This window comes from Acyrthosiphon pisum, unplaced genomic scaffold (genome assembly GCF_005508785.2).
Source record: "Acyrthosiphon pisum isolate AL4f unplaced genomic scaffold, pea_aphid_22Mar2018_4r6ur Scaffold_20523;HRSCAF=21287, whole genome shotgun sequence".
Taxonomy (NCBI): domain Eukaryota; kingdom Metazoa; phylum Arthropoda; class Insecta; order Hemiptera; family Aphididae; genus Acyrthosiphon; species Acyrthosiphon pisum.
Window position 1 is genome coordinate 16,910 of NW_021769892.1, and position 8,171 is coordinate 25,080.

Sequence of the window (8,171 nt, forward strand, 5' to 3'; positions counted from 1 at the left end):
CCTTATTAATTTTTTACGAAGGGATTTTATACAAGCAAATGCATTATAATTATATCCTCATAATTAATTATATCCTCATAATTAATTTTTCTGCAAATTTAATTTTAAATACTGAAAAGAACAAAACTATTTAAATGATTCTCTGTTGATCGCGATCGCAATTGTAATCCTTTTTAATGTTAAAAAGGACCTTTCAGCTGAACAGTTTGAAGCTGTAAAACATAAAAGAAACTCTTGAAACTACGTATTTCCTACGTAAGGGAATAGATTACTTATATTATTATATTATTTTCCTTTGACAATACATACTGATTAGTGATTTCCAAGTTCCAACACTGTATACGTGGAAGTTATTGAATAGGTATGTAGTTATTACCTAGTTTATTACTCGGCTCATTTGAAAACGGATCATATTAGGACTCTGTTTCACTTGGCAAATTGGAGTTTGATGGACGTGGATTATCAAGAAAAGGAGTCAATTTTGCGGTTTTTTAAATAATGTTTTGTTCTTTTTCTAATTTTTATACAAGCAGAACACCACTTCAACGTTTTCTTCCATCATTCATTTTAATTAACACGTTTAAATGAATATAACATAAAAAATTAAAATTACACACATGAAACACATACACACGTCAGTCTGATCAGCGACTCGTAATCATCGTTTGTACATACACATTACACAACACATATAATAATAATTGTCTATGATCGACGGTCGATAATTGTACATACATGGCTAATGGCTACATACCTATAGCCCTGGTTAGCCCTGGTTAGCCCTAGGGTGAATTCATTGTAAATACGCCCCTGTATGTAGATACTGTATAATAGATATATAGTATACCTATATTTAAATATTATATCATCAAATATATATAAAAACTTGTCATGACTGAATGACTGACTAACAGTTTCATAATCGCCTAGCTGGAACCGCCCAAACTACCCTTGACTTGACTTATGAGTTATGAGTAGGTATGCAATTTGGTCAGTAGTTTCGTTTTATGATGCAGATAAGACCCACTAGGCACTAAGAAAAGACTTTCCAAAATTCGTGTCTTGAAAATGTGCTTACACATTGATTTGAAGATTCGTGATGATCATTTTCGATTTCTTTTTTGTTTATAAATAGTTGCCATTGGTTCAAATTATAATACCAACATTAGTATTTATTTTTGTATATAAATGTGACTGTCATTACTCATTGATAACATATTATATTAGTTACAAGGGCGTCCTTTGGGGAGGGCTAGAGGGGGACATCTAGATTTTCCATGTCTATTATAAATTTAATATTTAATTATTTAAACATAATTATATTATAATTGATACATTGAATAAAGAAAATTGATTATCATAAAATTAGTGAAGAATATAATATGTCATACTTTCTTAAAGACTGTGACTTTTTACCGTCAATTAAATAATGTATCATCGTTTACATGACCATACCTCCTACACATGTACCGTTGACAGGTCATTTCGCATGCTTCGCCGTGTAAAAACATGGTTAAGGTCTACAATGACAGAGCAGAAACTATCTGGACTATGTATACTTAATATACATAGACAGAAAATTTATGATTTAAATGTAAGGTAGGTGAGGTTAGGTTAGGTCAGGTGGGGTAAGAGCCTAACGAGGCTAGTGCCTAATCGGGTTATAAAAATACAATCTTTCAATTTTAAAGTTAATTTCATGAAGATTACGAAGTTTAATAGTAATCGAATGTTGTATAATGTTGGTTACACTTTAGGTCTTAGGATATCAAACATAGCAGTTATCATTATTCAAAAAGCTTATCAGTTATTTACTCGTATTTTTTTTTAAATCGACGATAATTCAACGGCCTAGTTTACCCACTTAAATTGCTCAAAATAATTTCAAATTAGGTAAATAAATGTTATTTTATATTTATAATATTATTTAATTTATGAATTATGCTAATTGTATGATACAAATGAGTATTAGCCAATTATGCACTTCACCCGTGTAAAGTTCCACTCGGGGAATGTGCGACATGTTTTATGGGGAAAGTGCGACATAGGTACCTTATTTTGTTAAATAGTTAAAAAGATTTTATAAACATTGTTTGTACCCACGAATAATATTTTAAAACTACAACAAAATAACTAAAAACTATTCTTGATTATTTAATATGTAATTTCGTCCAAATTTGAACTTGAAAGATCTATAAGAAAACTGTGATAACATATTTTTTAGATTTTTTTGTTACAGAATTTACTATTTACTACTTACGTAGTTACGTACACCTTATATTACATTTTCAATCCTTAGCTATAAAAGACAATGCTTCACTGCAGTATCCTACCTAAGGTACACGAACCCCAGAATTGTTCCATTTGTTTTTTTTTTTTTGGTAGGTACCTACCTATATGCTAAGTACATATTATCAGCGAAATACTGCACAACCATATTATAAATTGGTTTTAATTAATGATTTGAGAAAATCTTTATGCAAGCACTATTGTTAAGGGGTTCAATATAATGTATTAATGTATATTTAAACTTTTCACTCAGAAAATAAAATACGAATTTGTGCTAGTTTTAAAACTATACACTCGTATCTAAACTGACCTAATTTTTTTACACTTTGCTGATTATTTCATATTTAAATTATGTATACAAATAATGGTCTCAAAGGGGGTTGAAACATAGGTGCAACTAGGTTAAACATTTGGGGAGGGGGCTTAAAAAACAATTATTTGTAAATAGGGAACCTATAGGCCATAAAAGGCTTATAAATAAATCATTAAGTGGTATTTTTTTTTTGGGGGGGGGGGGCTAAATCATAGCCCCCCTAGCCCCCTTAGTTCACCACTGGGTTGAAGACATAATAGGTGACATTTTAAATTCCCGTCGGTGAAACGGTGGCGGCGAGAATATGACCGTCGGCGAAACGGTGGTGGCGAGATTGCCCGGCGGCGAGACGGTGGCGGCGAGATGTCCGTCGGCGAAATGGTGGCGGCGAGATGTCCGTCGGCGAAACGGTGGTGGCGAGTCGGGTGGCGGCGAGAAGGCTCGGCGGCGAGTCGGGTGGCGGCGAAACGGTGGCGGCGAGATGTCATAGACCCCATAAATAGACGTCTTTTTTTATTCATTGCACCTTCAAAAATATTTAGAGTATTTATTAAAAAAAAAAATAGAATATTAGAATAAGCACTTACTTTGACAAAAAAAATCATTTACGGTGAAGTGCTTTGAGCAGACTCTGAGGTTCTTTTTTTTCAAAGTTTCTTTTCCCATTCGTAATTGAATAGCCCACAACTGTCTTCTATCAACTAGATCATTATTACCAAATTTATTTGTCCATAAAACTTTACGTTCATTTTCTTTAGGGAAATGATGAAAGCTAATATTTGATGATGTGGAATATAAAGAATTACAGCCATAAACAGAACAATTCACATGGCTTTTTTTATTTTTGTCAGACATTATAGTAGAATAAAGATATAAAAAATATAAATAAAATATTATATATTCTACTATATGATTAATATTAAAAAAAAATTATTAATTAAGTTTATTAATGTACTAATGTAGTAATGTGTAATAATGAAACTATAACATTTATCCTACTCCGGATAGTTATAACTTTAACCACCAGAGTGCGTATTCTTATATTGTTTTCCCAATAGATAACAGTCATACCACAGAATAGATTAAATCAGAATGGAATCTCTGGCCGCCCGAAAAATAGTCCGCCATATTGAAAGGGCTCGACAGTTTTCCCAGATAACAAAAAATTATTTTTATATTATTTATGTGTTATTTGGGTTACACTGTTTATCAAGATTTTCACCACAGAATAGATTAAATGTAATCTATTCTGTGTTATCACTTTTGACCCGCCACATTTTGTAAACAATTTAAAAAATAAACAGTTTTTATCCTTTGAACCAACTCCTTTGTGAATACTACCCCTTTCATGATCCTTTGTTAGTTAATATCAATGAACGTAGAAAGACGTGTTTTGTTGACTTGTGATTTTTATGGTTATTGGTTGTTTCCACGTGTTTTTTTCGATTTTTAGAAACACTTGTCTTGTGTTACTGTCGTTTTTAATAATTTTAAATATAATTAATAATTATTTATTATTACTTTTTATTTAAAACATTTATTAACATGTATAATACATCGTACAATAGCCCTTGTGGCATGAAATGCTGTATTCCCGAGTGTCAGAGCAAACGAAAGGACGACTCAGCACTTACTCCGAGAAGCTACTTTTCATTTCCCAAGGATAGTTCTAGGTACCTATATATTATTTTAATTTTTTGTTTTCTGATTTATAAACATTAATACTTCAAACTTTAATTTTCAACATGTGGTTTTTAAGCTTAATAAATTTATAAGGTCATGTTAAAATTGTCATTATTGTATCAATTATGTATTATTATTTATTATTTTTATTATAGATGTACAACTTGGTTGGAAAAATGCAATTGCAAATCGTTAATGTCTATTGATCCTGTTATTCTGAACAGAAAATACAGACTTTGTTCTTTGCATTTTGAAGACAAAATGTTTAGTAACTATCAAAAAAATAGAATTAAATCTGATGCCATACCAACAATATTTCAACATTTGGCTGAAGAGGTTCCGATCGTTGAACATGTTCAAATTCCACTGAATGATATTGGTATTATTGACAATACACCATCTTGTTCAACATTTGATTCAGGTAAATAATATTTCTACACCCATATGGCATAATATACTGTATCATATTTTTAAAATTGAGATTGTGATTTTTGTGTTGTATATACAAAAAGGTTGTGAAACGCTAATAATTAATATCACATATTGATATTAGGTACTAAACAATGAAATAAAACTTTAAAAATCTATTATATATTTTTTTTTTCTTAGATTTGGCTGCTATTAACATATCAGTTACCATGTCAGATGCATCAACATCGTCTGAAGTAGAAATGAGTAGTACAGGTGTTCAAACTCCTAAATATCTGTCTGCAAATACTCCACGAAAACTGAAACTTCATGAAAAGCTTGCAGAACAAATTCAATTGAGGAAAGAATCTGAAGAAAAAGTAAAGGATTTGTCAAATAAAGTCAACATTTTAAGTTTGCAGTTAGCTGAACGATATTCTGTAGATTATTGTCTTAAGGTGTGTCAAGAAAATTTAAAGCCTACCTTATTTATGTTGGTTAATTCTCAAATGAAAAATATAAAAAAACAACAGAAAGGTCATAGGTATTCAAATAAGATAAAACAACTTGCTCTTAATATTTATTTTCTAGGTCCTAAAGTTTACAAATTACTACAAAATTCTTTATCTCTTCCTACTAGTAGAACCTTAAGAAATGTTACAAGTAAATATGATATTAATCCTGGTCTAAATGATTTTATTTTTAATTTTCTATCTTTTAAAATTAGTAATTTTAAATCTGAAGCCTTAGATTGTATTCTATGTGCTGATGAAATGGCTTTAAAAACCAATCTTTTTTATAATGTATCAAAAGATAAAATAATTGGATTTCATGAATCTATTTCTCATAAAAAGTACGAACCTGCTAAATATGCTTTGGTTCTTATGATTAGAGGTATAAACCACAATTGGAAACAACCAATTGCCTACTTTCCTGTTTCTGGCAGCTGCACTGGTACTGATTTAAAAGATATAATTTTGACTACAATTTGTCGCCTTCAAAATATTAAACTTAATGTTAAAGCATTTGTAACTGACCAAGGATCAAATTTTACTCGTTTAGCTAATGACCTTTATGTTTCTCCTGACCGACCATTTTTTGAAGTAGAAGGCAAACAAGTTATTTATATTTTTGACCCCCCTCATCTTTTAAAATCAACCCGTAATATGTTATTCAAACATAATTTTCAAATTAATGAAAGAATTGTAACCAAAGACCACATTGTTTCATTTTATAATTATGATTCAGAGTGTAATCTTCGTTTAGCTCCCAAGTTAAAATATTCTCATATCTACCCGGGTCCATTTGAAAAAATGAGAGTCTATTTAGCTGCTCAAGTTTTTAGTGAGAGTGTTGCAGCTGGTATGTCCACAACCTTAGTTTCCAAAATTTTACTTCCTTCTGCTCAATTCACTATAGATTTTATTAATGACATGGATAAATTATTTGATATATTTAATTCTTCAAAAATTCCTGGGCTTAAATCTTTTAAACGTCCATTCAAAAATACTCAACAACAATTAAATCATTTAAATAAAATGACTGATGTATTTAGAAACATGAAGGTTATTCATAAGTATAAAAAAACCGATGAAACTAAACGTATGAATTTCATCAAAGGTTGGTTAATCTCCATATCTGGATTACAAATGCTTTATAATTCTTTAAATCCAACAAAAGATATTAATTACGTTCTATATACTGGTAGAATTAACCAAGATTGTTTGGAAAATCTATTTTGTACTTTCCGCCAACAACAAGGCAATAATTTTAATCCCACACCCATTCAATTGTGTTGGGCCTTTAAAAAAATATTTTGTTTAAATTATTTTCAAACTTCACCTGGCGCTAATTGTATTGAGGATTTGGATCAAATACTGTGTTCAGAAATAGCCAATGGTGAAGTTCTTAATCTACTTGAACCAGAAAAAACTCCATTTAAATTTAAACCTATTAGTATTGGTACAGTTGATTATAGAAATTTAGATTTACCCGAAAGGAACACATTTACATATGTGTGTGGATACCTGATGAAGAAATGTTTAGAAAAGCATATATGTGAGGTTTGTATCAATTATGCTCGTCATCAAAAACAATTAGACCAGTCTCTCCTCTTATCCTTCCATAAAGCATATCCTACAAGTGATCACTCAACATTTGGAAACTTAATGATGCCTCATAATGATTTTTATAATTTTATTTATGAGCTGGAAAATATTTTTATAAATTTATTTCCATCCATTTCTGTGGAAAACTCTGTTGGTGCAAAGTTAAGACTTGACTTTACTAATGTTCCTTTTAGTCATCCGTGTGAATTTTTTAACAAATCTTTTTTATTAAATTTATATATTAGGTTCAGAATTTTTACAGCTATTAAATTTTTAAACAGATCTTTAGTTTCTGAGAAAAAATTAAAAAATAGAAAATTAACTGTTTTATCTCATTTATAATATTTCATTTGTTATTATAAATTTATAACTATTTATTTTCATTTCTGACTTTTACAACCACTAAAACCTAAGTTTAATGCTTAAGTCTGCTGAACTTCTAATAAAATATTGTATACTGGTCTATTTATTGTAATTATTGTATTGCAAATATTTCATATTAAATTTTAGGTCAACACTGTCGAGCCCTTTCAATATGGCCGATCATATTTTTGGGCGGCCATAAGAGCTGTGTATTTCTTTACGAGTTTCCATTCTGATTTAATCTATTCTGTGGTTGTACTACATTTCGTGGTCAACCCCCCACACCCTTCAACCTTGTCGTATCCAGTCCTGTATATCCATGGTGCTCCATGGGTAATCCCATTATGTAACGGCATTATTTTGTTTTGTTTTCGGTATACGCTGGTGGCCATCATACAAATACCTATTTTATTATATCTGACTGTTCATTTTAACGCTTTTGCTGTTTAAGTAGACAAAGAAAGTGTTTAAGTGTTTGGCCATTGATGTTAATACGTTATATTACTTCTGCAACGGTGCTGTAAGTAAGTAAGTTAACATTTTAGAATCTATACTATCTTGTAAGTGTATATTATTATTTATAGTTACCTATTACTTATTACCCAATGTACATACCTACGTCGTATATGTACATTGCACGTAGGTATATATTATAGTTTTAGTATTTTCTATAGTTCCTGATTTTTTTACTGTACAATTGAATTAAAGTTTAATTATTAAATTTAAAATTGTAAAATATTAAGTTGGGATGAAGAATGTTTTAGTACCTACCTACTACCCATAAATATAAATGTATAGCTAGGTAGGTACTTGGGCAGTTACTATATCATTAACTATTATTAGAGTCTAGGTAGGTAATTTAACATATTAATACATACTATACGACAAGGTATGTTTTATATTACAATGTAATTAAACTATTACAAAATACATAAAATGATGGGTAGGTACATAAATTTACCTAAGTACTATTTAATAAATAACAATATTCACCAAGACAATTTATT